Below are 11,344 nucleotides of genomic sequence, written 5' to 3' on the forward strand. Positions count from 1 at the left end.
TGGGCGTGACTTAACATCAGGCTTCGAAATGAGGTAGGAACCACCCACTGATCGTGGCCAGCTTTGGATTTCCTTACCAACAAACCGTCTTGGATTCGGAACATTTTTGGACATTTCATCAACACCCTTAGGTCCTCTTTCCCAGTGTAATCGGTATCCGTCAGGGGAAAGTTCTCAGGGTCCTCAATGTTTACCAATTATTGGATCCCCCTTCTGAGCGGTAATCAGATCAGCATCAGGGGTCTCCTTACTCCATTGTGCAATTGACAGGTCGTTGTGAGCATTTGTCTGGGACCTAGTGATAGCAGTGACCTGGATTTCCCCCAACAGGGACTCAATCTCAATTAGATCCCCTTGGATGGCCCCGGTTTTGGCCAGCTGATCAGCTAAGTCATTTCCAGTTTTGTCTGGTCCCTCTACTTTGGAATGACCCTTGATCTTTTTCCAATAGATGGTCATCTCATTCGAGGTGACCAGATCATCAATGTTTTGGATCAACTTCCCATGTTTCAAGGGTTTGTTGTTAGCACATAACATGCCTCTGGTTTTCCAATTATCCAGGTGCTCCACGAACCCGTTCCGTACATAATCCAAATCTGTGATTATGACCAGTTCGCGGAGTTGATGCTGGACAGCAGTGAGGATGGCCTGATGCACAGCCATCAATTCTGCCACCTGACTACTTCGGGGACCAATTTTGTATCCAGCGGAGGGTTCTGGAGACTCATTCACCCATGCATTCCCTACGCCAGCCACCAGTTCTTTTTCCCCGTTGTTGTCAACATGGTAAGAGCATCCATCCACATAGACAGTGGGCATTCCCTCACACTTGTCCTCTTCAAAGACTTTGTGTGGGGAATTAAGGTATGCCTCCGTGTTGTCCTTGATTTTTAGACTTTCGTCCTCGAGACAGTTTTCTCTGGCACAATCATGCAAGTCAGCCAGACCTTGCGCGAGGGGACTCTTCTTGTTTTGGCCATATCTGACCTCCACAGGAAAGCCTTGCATTGACAGAATCCAGGAATTAATTCGGGAATTACTCACATTTCCGGCCCGGATTCTGTCACTTTGGAGATATTGCAGAGGCTGGTGTGGAGTCTCCACTATGATGTGTTCCCCCTGGATAAACGGGCGGTAATTCTTCAATGCCCACACCGTTGCCAGGAGTGCCTTCTCACAATCGTTGAATTTTTCCTCCACAGAGGATAAAGTTTTGCTCGCATAGGAGATTACTTTATTGACCTTGTCATGCTTTTGGTATAATACGGCCGTCAAGCACGTATTGGAGAACCCCGTCTCCAGGAAGAATTCCTTGTTTCTGACAGGGTAAGCTAGGCAAGGCGCTTGTGAGAGGCTTCTTTTGAGTTGTTTTACCGCCTCGGCTTGTTCTGGACCCCATTCCCACTTGACCCCCCCCCTTCAGGAGATGAATCAGGGGTCTGGTGATCTCTGCGTAGCCCTCAATGAACTTTCTGCTGTAATTAGTCAGTCCAAGGAGGCTCCTTAGTTCTCGCAGAGTTGTGGGGTCTTTCAGTTTCTGAAGTGCTTCCACTTTCTTTTCCTGGGGACAGAGACCCGGAGGAGTAATCTCATGCCCCAAGAAATTAACACGGGTTCTACACCACTGTGCTTTCTGAAAGGACAGTTTTGCTCCGGCGGCCCTCAACTGTGTCAGAACATAACGGATCTCCGCTATGTGTTCCTCCACAGATGAACTTTTGATGAGGACCTCATCTACATAAGCCAGGTTGCCCCTCGCACCCAGGTCGGGCGTGGCCTTATGTAGGAAAATGTTGAATTCATTGCCGGAGTTGAGGTATCCGAAGGGAGTCCGGGTCCATGTGTACTGCTGGCCCCCAAAGGTAAAAGCCAGTTTGTATTGGTCCTCCCTACTGACAGGTACAGTCCAGTATCCATTGGTCAGGTCTATTGCAGTGAATACCTGTGACCCCTGGATCTGGGCCAGCCCTTGGTCAATGTAGGGCAGAGGCCATCGGGAAGTATGGACCCGTTTGTTGAGCTCCTTGAGGTCGGCGCAGAGTCTCCACTGGCCGTTTGGCTTCAATATTCCCAGCACCGGATTATTGAAGGTGCTGTGGACTGGACGGATTATTCCCCGGGACTCAAGGTTCTTAATTATTTCAGTAAGGGACTCCATTGATGCGAGAGGCAAGCGATATTGCTTCACAAACACTGGAGTCATGCCAGGGTCCGTGGGGATTGTTGTTGTGTGGATGTCAGTGCGACCACAGTCATATGAGTCTACCGCAAAGAGATCTTGGAAATCCAAGAAAACTTGTTTCAACTTTTGCTTTTGTTCCAGAGTCACACAGGCATCAGCTAGGTTGACTCTCTCTTCCACCATCTGCCTGAAGCCTGGAAAGACTTCTGGTTTGGCTATCTCCGCGGCCTCCTCCAGCTGGGTGGAGAAGTCCCTGGTCAGAGTGCTGATTTGGACTGGAGGCTTCAGGTGGGAAAGGCAGCCCTCATGGACCTGGAAAATCACCTCATCCCTCCGGAAGTCACAAGTCACATCTTCCTTACCATAAGGGCAAGAAGTGTACACCAGGAAGTTCCCCCCATGCCGGGTAAAAATCCTGTCTGGTGTTGTATTGTCATCACTGTCACTGTCAAAGCAGTCCTTGGGGATGGGCCCGAACAGTTCATTTCCAAGATCAATGGAGAAATGTCGGTCATCAACCGCCATTCCAATAATGGTGCCTGCGGCTAGAGTAATACTCTTTAAGTCGCTGTTATCCACCTCTATTGGAATGGTGTCATGTTCTATGTTGACTAATGGTGTTGGGTTTACCCCCAACCCTTGCTGTTGGAGAGAAGCGTTTAGATGTATGTAAGCATCAGGGTTTTTCAAATGTTGTCCTCTTTTAACTTTCACTTCCAGGGAGAATTGTCGGGTCCTTTCTGGGATGGTGACTTCCTCTTTGATCTGAATTTCAACTGCATAAGGTAGCAATTGAGCTGACCTAAATGCCTTCTCTGGATCATCAAAGCCCATGGGATTATCCGCTAATCGGGACCAAGCTTTGAAGTTTATTAGGTCCAAACTAATGGCAAAGCGATTGAGAATGTCACTGCCTAAGTAAAAGGCGGCAGGGACGTCTCGCACGACCCAACAATTGTGGACTATGCTCTTGTTGCCAATGGAGATTTTGAGCATACACCTGCTTGGCAGGAGATGTTTGGAATTAGGCGCTTCCAGGTCCATTTCCCATTTGTCTATCAGTTTGAATGTGGGAATGGCTGGATCTTTTGGGAGTTGGCGAAACATGGCTTCGCTGATGAAGCTCTTACCATTGTTCACGCACACTCAAGCGAGAACAGAGTCCTTCCCCTCATTTAACTGAACAGGGATGAACAACTGCTCTCCAATTTGCTGAATATCAGCCAGGCTCTGAGCTGATTTCACATCTTTCTGGACTATAGGAGTGGGAGTTTCTGATTGTGGATTAGTATAGAATCTCAGAGTGTTTCCTTCCAGCGTGGAGTACCACTTTAGACTGGAAGGAAGGTTGATTTTCAGAAATAGAGAGGACCCTCCATCACCAGTCTGTTGTCCTACTGCTATTACTGTCACGTCTGGAATCTGGTTATTCTGGAAGTGGAATTCTACTTGGTCAGATTTTTGTTCATAATGTCCAAGTCTGCAGTCCCCTCAACGGGAATTTCCTTCCCGTCAAAGTTCTGCAGTTGTCCAGGAAGAGAGGTGAGAGGAATTTGGTAATTCTCTCCCCTTCCTGCATTCAGTTCGTCAAAGGCCCTTCTGGACAGAAGGGTAGCTTGAGATCCAGTGTCCACCAGTGCCAAGATTGTACCCTGCCCCTGTACTTGTACCGGGGCATAGTATCTTCCCTCCTTCTCCTCAAGGGGGCACAGATAATGCACATTTTTGGACAACTGGTGGGCTAACTTTCTGGTTTTGGACATCGCTAGCGAAGAGATTTGGGCAGAATTCTGTGGAGAGCCTTGGGAATCTGAAAGAAAAAGTTGGCAACTGGAGATCAGAGCCATTGTGGGTTCCCCTGGCTCCGGTTCCGGGCCGCCCCCCCTTTTTGGAGGCAGTCACCAGGATGGGTTTGAACCAGGGGATTCTCTTGCTGTTGGTTCTGGGATGAGATGTGGGCGGCGGTAGCTCAGTCTCCACATCTCCCCAGTCTGGATTTGCATCCCTAGGGACCCATTTTTCTTTGGGAGGAGTTCCCCCCTCTCTGAAGGAGAAGATCCTTTTCCCAGGATCCTCTGAGGATCCCTCTCCCTCAAATTGGAAGATCTGTACCTCCTCCTCAAACTGAGTCTGTTTGGGTCTTTTGTTTCTGCTACCCCCCCTCTGCTCCTTAGGAGGCAGACTTTCAGGGGCAAGAGATTTTGTTTCCGGTTCCTGGGTTTCCAGGGGCTGTTTACAAGTGAGGAAGGAAGCTTCCTCCAAGGCTTTACACCCCCCTTCCCCTTGTGCCTTCTCCCTGGGAACCGGTGAGTTATCGGGGTGCTGCCCACGTCATTGTTCTGGGGCACCAGGTCCAGAGTTGGGTGCGTTCTGCGCCGGCATGCCGATCTGAGGGTTCTGCTGAGCCCTCAGTATGTGACCCAGATCCCGCGCCATGTTTTGAACCTGGCGCTCTAACTGGGAAACCTGCTCAGGCTGATACGGGGCCCTGTTTTCTCCCCTGGGCTGATCCCGGGAAGGGTAGCTGTCCCTCCTCTGGTAATACCCCGGGTTGGGAAGATTTGGGTACCCCTCCACCCTTGGCCTCCCCTCTCCCGGATTCAGTGGTCTGGGCTCAGGGAATTGGGGAAAGAAGGATGGATGGTTTTGGGGCTGAAAGTCGGGTGGATATCTGGGGAAAAAGTTCTGCCCAGGGTTTGGTAAATTTCTGCCCTCCTGTGGAAAGTTTGGAGGGAAGTTCCCTGGGTTCGGTGCTCGGTTGGATCCCCCCCCTTGGGCTGGGGGAGTCCACACATAACCCAGGATGGGTCGATTTCCCTTGTAACGGGGACTTACATAATCAGGAGAGCGAGGGACCCCATTTGTGGGGCTGCTTCCCTGGCTCCCTGTCTGTGACTGGCCCGAGGACCTTCTGGGCCTAGCATTATTAGGTGCAGGTAGGTTTTTAGGCCCCCCCATCTCCAAATCCAAAACGGGGGTGACCTTTACCTCTGCCACCTTGGCAGCAGCAGGGGTGCTGTTGGCTTTGGGGTTTTTCTGGGCATTACTTTTGCTATCTACCGGTTTCTGCACCTCATAGATCCGGGTCGCCTGTTCAATGACCCAGTCTAAAGATCTTTTCTCGTGAAAATCCCTCACGAGCTGGGTCATTATGTATTTGGGCAAGGCATGAAAAAATGTATTAATGAATTCTCTACTGTCTGTGCGCACCCTTCTGGTGGTCTGCGCAAAAGCACGTTTCAGTTCTTGCACAAATTCTTGTGGGGCCTGATCCTCCCCACATTGCAAATTGTAGGCTGCCTTGCGAGCCTCTTGAGGATTTCTATGAATGGAAAAATGTTTCAAGATGGCCGCCTTATAGGTGGACCATCTTAAATGATTTTGGTCCTCCAGCCCCGCAAAGAAACTGGAGTATTCCGGGGAGAAGGTCCACTTTACATATTGAATACAGCTTTGGCTGTCCTTCAAATGGAAAGTCTCCATCATTTGCTCAAACAACTCTAAGTGCTCCCAAACAGAATACTTAGCGTTCTTATGGTAAGGCGTGATGACGCTCCTGATCGCCTTAATCTGCTTTAAGGGGTCCTTAAGCAAGGCCCTTTTTGCCTTATTGGCCTTTTTGGTTCGGGTAACCCTTGTCCATTCATCCTCTGACTCAGAGGCACTGCTCCCAGAGGTTCCTGTCTGTTCTTCCAGGTTTTCCCGGATTCTGCGAATGGCTGGCAGAATGTGGGGACCTGGTCTCCTGTGTCCTGCGCAGTTCAGAGGAGTCTTCAGATTCCTCCTTGCTGCCAGGATTTGATGGGTACCCCCTCCACTGACCTAACTGGGCAGAGGTTTTCAGGATGCCCTTAATGGGCCTACTCTCCTGGGGTTCCCCACTAAATTGCACTGCGCTTGGGTGCCCATACCCGGATGCCCGCCCCTCCATACCTGGGTGGTACTGGCCTATGAGCCCCATACTTTTGTCTGGATAGTAGTCTGCCATCCCGGTGGCCCGGTGCTCATGTGCGCCGGGGAACATGGGGGTGGCAGAGTCCAGGGACTGAGAGGTATGAGGGCCTCTGGTACTAGGGCTCCTGAGGTTATGCTCCGGAGTTTCCCTTTCCCAGCGAACCTCATCTCTATCCGCCCCTGCTCCCTGTTGCAATGCAAGAGCCTGCATTTGTGCCTTCAGTTCCTCAGTTAAGGCCTTACTGGACTCTATCAGTCTCTCCTGCATCGCTACCTGTTGTTGGAGCCTATAATTGTGTTGACAGAGGGCCTCATTTTCCCTCTGTGCTTCCTGGTTGGTCCTGGAGAACTGGGCCAGTCTTTGCTGCAGGAGGGTTACCTCCTGAGCTGTGTCCCTATTGGCCTGCTCCTTTCTTGCTAGAGCATCCTCCACCCTTCTGGTGTGCTCTACCAAGTTCTGGTTTTCTTTTTGGAGATCACCCAGCCCCTGGAGGGCCAGGTGATTTTCTTCAATTTCCTTTTTTAAGTGGCAGACTTCCTGGCCTAAAGTGTCTCTTTCCTGACTAAGAGCCTGCATCTGTGCCGCCAGGTCGTCCCTTTGCCTTTGGAAGGCACCGGCTTTCTGGCGCTCCTGATCAAACTCTGCCTGGGTATCCAGGTCTTTCAGGATCAGTTTATTGCTCTCCTCTTTCTCTCTGTCTAGTTGGATTTGTAGGGTGGCTACCTGCTCTGTGCATGCCCTGTTGAAATTGATCTGTTGCTCCAGCTTTTTCTGGCTCTGCAGTAGGGAGTCCAAACTGTCTTGGCGTTCCTGCTGCAAAGCCAGAATTCTGGTATCCCGGTCTGTCTTTTCCTGTTGCAGGATGTCCATATCCTCTTTTATTTTAATGATGTACTGCCTACTATCATCTTCTGACTCCTGGCTCCTCTGCAGCCTCTGCTCAGAAGAGACCAGGTCAGATTGGACCTTCTCTAACGCCATCTGTCGCTTATTCGCCAGATCTTGGCTTTCAGTACATCTATCCTGCATGTCTCCCATATATAGGTACAGGTATGCCGCTATCCTAGCAATCTTGTCGTGTTCATCTTTGGCCTTCGGGGCCATGTATAGTTCACTCAGGGCCACATGTAGTGGACCCTGATCTCTATATATATCTGACCCCGTTTCAGTGACCTGTTGTGTGATTGCCTGCAACCACGCATCCTGGCCCTGTTCGGTCCATTCACCTCTCACAAATAGCTTATGTAAGAGGTGCTCTCTGGCTATTTTCATGTCCACGAGTGTCGTCATTCTGGAAATTTGATTTCCTTCCTGACTTACAAGAGTTAGTATTTTATTCTTGCAAAACAGACCGTTTCCTTGGAGCGTTCCTATGAGGAGTGCTTTACAGCGTAACACAGCGTGGTGATCCGACCGGATATGTGTATCTGGTCAGCTGGCACGCTGTATTAATCTGCACAAATGGTAGATCTAACCCAAACGTCCGGCACGAGCCCCCAATTTGTAAGAGGATTCAATTCAGCACTACAGCCAAGTCAACGCCAAGTCTAGAATACTGAATGAAAACCCTTATTGATATATCTTTATGTCCAGTTCATGCGTTCTGGATGACTACCCCTATATAACACCCCTCTCTCAGAATCCCCCTGACCCCACTGAGCCAAGAAGTAGTTCTGTTTTGCAAGTTAAAAGGTTTAATTGATAGTTTCAACAATAGGTATATATATCACACTTTAGAATAAATTAATAATTGAATAGCACACTTAATCTGATATGATAAAGATTAACAACGGAGAATCTGGCACTAGCACACTTCTTGATAATCACTAAGAAATTGACATGAAATGGATAAGATAGCAACAATACTTTTATGGTTTCAAATGGATGCAATGTGGAATGAAATGCAGTAAAGAAAATAACTTGATAGAATTTCAGCAAAGACAATGTAATCACTTTCTTGTACAATTCACCCCCCCTTTTATGCAATGCAAGGAGATGGAAGGAAGGCACACAATTCTCAGAAATGCAATGCAAATGATATTCAGTTCACCCAGCAACTTAGACTACAGAAGTTGAAAACACAGGCCCAAATGCTTTTAAATGTGCTGGCAATGAAGAAAAAAATATGCTAAAACAAATGCTTTTAATTCCCTCTAGAGGTTCAGGGTGAGTGGTATCTAGTTAATATTAGTCCAGGCTCACACTAGCAATGATTCAGGGATAATTAGCAGGTTAAACGAATTTCTGGCAAATGGGAGGCAAGCAGCAGCAGATTTTTACACGTGAAGAAATTTGCAAATCGCGGCAAAATTCGCGAGTGCGTTTTTCACGATTGCGGCAAAACTGTATGGGGTAGGAATGCGGTTCTAGGTTCGTAGGAAAGCCACGATTCCCAGCTTTCTGAGTTACTGCAAGTCTCTAGCACAAACGGTCGCGGAGATATGAGCGATTAAATAAAGGTCGTTTTTCAGATTGAAATTTTAAAGTTCAAAAGTTCAAAAAGACAAGTGCAGCTTGCAACTAGAAAATGACAGGTTACCGCTTTACAAATGACAGGTGACAGTTAGGAGGCAGTTCTACTTAGATTAAAATAGCTTGGATTATATCATTTTAACTAAGAGATTGGTTCTGCACAGTTTTCTAGGTACTCACACTATATTTAGAAATATGCCTTGCCACGGATCTGGTCAGGTTTTGGACTGCACTCCGGTTCAGCTCTCTCTGGTTTTGGATACTGCTCTGCTTTCTCTGGGTCTTTCTGCACAGCTTTCTCTGGAGATTGATGGAGGTAAAGTATGGATTTTCCCGGCAGAGCTTCCAGCTGCAAATGGATTTGAAGGTCCCTATCTGTCCTGTCTGTCTGCTTTTATGTGTTTTCAAAATGGGTGTGTGTGTAGCATCACTAGACCCTACCCCTCTCCACTTATCATTGGCCAAGCTTTCATTTCTCCCCTGATTGGGGGAGCTAAGTTGTGTCAGAGTGATGTCATTTTACAGCCTGCAGAAAGTCCACTCCTCCTGTCAACTGGCACACAAATCTAGATTTGAACCAAATACATATTTGCAGAGGTACATATTGTTTTAAAATTACACGCACCCCTCACATATCACAGGAGGTATACCCTGTTCAAACTCTGCTCTTCCTGGGAGCTTGCATTCAGAAATGGCAATATTTTGCACTTTTTAACTGGTTTGCAATACCGGACATTACCCCAAATTTACACACATGTGCGCAATGAGTATGGACATTAGTTGATGAAGTGTCAGATTTTTCACATGCACACATTTTGAGTAATATCCTCTTTTCCGCTAAAACCCCCCTGAACATGCCACCGGTTCTAAAAACCTCTTAAAATGTGGGCAGAAAAATCACAAGAATTATGGTATCATTTAAATAATTTTCACAAGTCCGTACTATGAGTTATTCATCTTTTTCTAAAACCATATTCTGGCTATAGAGGTGTGTCTTTTCAGGTCATATGGTACAGAAACCAGTCTTTCCAGTTTCTGCCAAGCTCAGAGACCCTGCCCCTCCCAGCGTCTGCCAAGAGGAAGCTGTTTTACGACATCTGCAATAAAACATTTGCCTGAGTCAGGACAGGGCTTTGTTCAGAGCTCCTGTATTCTGTGGGGGCTCCCCTTAATTCAATTATCAGAGAGATGGCATATCCTTAGTGTGGCCAGCAAAAGGCAGATAGGCCTGGGAACACAGCTGTGACCCAAGTTTCACTCCTGATGGGGGGTAGTTGCCAGGCAGAATTCAGTTCCTTAAGCCAGGTTTCAGATAAAATGTCACTTTTTGTTACCCAGTTTAAGTCAAGACAATGTTTACATATGCAGCTAGAATGCTGATTCTAAGTTTAAAACTATGACATTTAAACAATTGCAACCTATGTGACACTCAAAGTAGGTCACTCATTTCTTTTAAACATTTAAATTTTTAGTGTCTTTCAGTCCAAATTTACTTAAACTGCTGAAATCCACAGCTCAGCCAGTCTTGTTATAAACCTTCAAGTCACTTCAGAATATAACTTTAAATTGGATCCACCTCTCAGTAAGTCTTTCTTTCTTTGGCATGTTTTGGGTTCATTTATTCAGTTTTCTACAAAAAAAGTAAAATCTGGTGTTGTTTTAAAACGCCGGCTTTTGGATAGTGGTGAGTACTGGTACTGCACCCCTTTTTGGGATTTAAGAAAATGAATTCCCAACAGTTATGGGTTTGCTTTTGGCAATCAGCATTGCCATTCCCAATGGTTTCAGACTACTGTGTGGGTAGTCCAATGGTGGTTTTAGGCAGTGTCCTTCTGTGCCCATAACATCGGCAAAAATGAGTGGCAGCCTATTCTTCATGCATTTCCCTGTGCATTTTCTGGGAAGCTCTGGCCATCATGATGTTTTCCATGTCAGTACTGCACAGTTTTGAGGTAGGGCTCGGATGCATGGGTAAATACATCCCACAGATAGAGTCTATGGAGTCTGAGGGCATTTCATCGGTGATATCACGTGTGGCGGACCCTACTGCCAGCTTTAGTAAGCAGATCTGCCTGGCATCGGCGATTGGCCCCGTGGCTCCCATGTATAGATCAAAGTCTCTGATCCACTTGGTCCATCTGGGACCCATGTTGCTGGTGTCGGTCACATCAAACGCACCTGGCATCTGGGCCCCAACGTTTCTGGTAGATGATAAGGCACTGGGTCTGGTGCTGGAATGGCTGGGTTAGGGGGTCCATTTCCCTGGGCTTGTGCCCCTTGCCCGTCCTGGTCCGACATTTGTGCTTTCGAGGGGGCTACCTTCTCTTCTTAGGCCTCTACTGGGCTAAGTGCTGCTTCCTTAGACTCCCTGATGGCCACCGCTACGGGATCTGCACCCTCCAGTTGGGTTGGCTTTGGATCGGGGTCCACTGCACCCCTCCCTTCTCTCACAGGCCCTTGCCTTCCCTGCTGTGGGGTTCACATGGCCGCCAGGAGTGATACGAGCACCATCTACCCAATCAGTCTGCCTTGGGGATATTGCACCACACCTACTGTGCTTTTGGGCCTCTGGATCCTCAGGTACGACTGTCTGTACTCCTGGAGCCTCTCCCCTTCTTGCCCTGCATGTGTCCTGAGCCGTTGATTCACCGCCGCGGGCCGGATGCTGTAGTTGCTTTGGGTACTCTCCGCCACATGGGGTCGAGCCTCTTTGACTCGTGTCTCCTCTCCTCCTT

The 11,344-nt window shown here is 48.1% G+C and overlaps 1 protein-coding gene across 4 annotated transcripts in view; it reads left to right on the plus strand.

The window, feature by feature from the left end:
- LOC138453032 (E3 ubiquitin-protein ligase RNF19A-like) overlaps positions 1-11,344 on the plus strand; it is a 342,960-nt gene that overhangs the window by 41,362 nt on the left and 290,254 nt on the right. The window lies entirely within an intron of this gene.

The sequence above is a fragment of the Ambystoma mexicanum genome, chromosome 4p (genome assembly GCF_040938575.1).
Source record: "Ambystoma mexicanum isolate Mex_15411 chromosome 4p, UKY_AmexF1_1, whole genome shotgun sequence".
Taxonomy (NCBI): Eukaryota; Metazoa; Chordata; class Amphibia; order Caudata; family Ambystomatidae; genus Ambystoma; species Ambystoma mexicanum.